The sequence below is a fragment of the Zerene cesonia genome, chromosome 13, assembly GCF_012273895.1.
Source record: "Zerene cesonia ecotype Mississippi chromosome 13, Zerene_cesonia_1.1, whole genome shotgun sequence".
NCBI lineage: Eukaryota > Metazoa > Arthropoda > Insecta > Lepidoptera > Pieridae > Zerene > Zerene cesonia.
In genome coordinates this window covers 6,435,898-6,437,050 of record NC_052114.1, presented here as the reverse complement: position 1 = coordinate 6,437,050, position 1,153 = coordinate 6,435,898, and positions in this window count along the sequence as shown.

Here is a 1,153-nt window from a genome sequence, read left to right as displayed (position 1 = left end):
AAATCCACCATGCCGGCAATATGTTGGCGAAAGTCACATGTTTGCCAGTTTCCTCACGATGTTTTCCTTCAGTATTTCGGCAGTGGTGATATAGATAATGTACACTGCCCTTTTTGTTTCCATACTAGATAATAGTGACACGATTTGACATAATTTTTTTATTTAACGAACACCGCCAAAACATGGAGTAAAAGCCAAACTACGTTTGTATGGACGAAAAGTGACTAGGGCGCTCTTAAATAATAATAACGTAATTCACAGACTAAAACTGAATAAAATAAATGAAATCAAATCTATTGGAACGCCTAGACTTGTCATGTGAATGTGAATAAAACAAAAAGAAATACAATATTTATCAATAAATCTCTCCTCAACTCCGAGTCGTGCAACTTTCAAGTGCGAATTACATAATATGACTTGCACCTACCCACATTATGTTTTTCATAAACATAGAAACTCGACAAGCTAATAAAATTACTAGATAAGTTCTTGAAAACACGCTTATTAAAAACGTTAAAACATTACTGATAGCTGAAAATCTATATAATCTTCATTTTTTATTTAAAGCGAAGCTAAACCACTAGACAAGATTAAAGCAAAATTCCGCGATTGTTTAAAGACGATATTGTCAATCCTGACCTGGGTGGAATGTTTATCGTAACAGTGAACTTATGTAATTGTATACGTAGTCGCGGTAAAGATGGGCCAACAAATTATCGGGCCTTGGCGAGTAGTAGTGACAATGAACGCACCGACTCACAATCTAAATATATATCGAGCGTGGCACCTGCGGCCGGGTTTCGTGCTCAGCTGTTTATATTTCGTATTCTTAAGATACTTCCTCAAGCCGCGACCTTTTATTTTGACTGTTCAACTGTCACGCAGAAGTGACATGGATCCGCGATTTATGAGACAAGAGGAAAATATTATTTGCTGTCAATTCTGTTCCCTTTATGAAAGATTTCCTCGTTCTTCCGCTTATGTGTTTCAAGTAACAGTCAATCAAATCCACCAAAAGCTTAGTTTATCCGAATATATCCTAAGAAATAATTCATGAGATGCCATCCTTCGCAAATGAATTTATATACCTAGTCTTGCCATAAATATTGTAATAAAGAAAAAAGAAAATTGTTAACTGCAAATAACATTTATT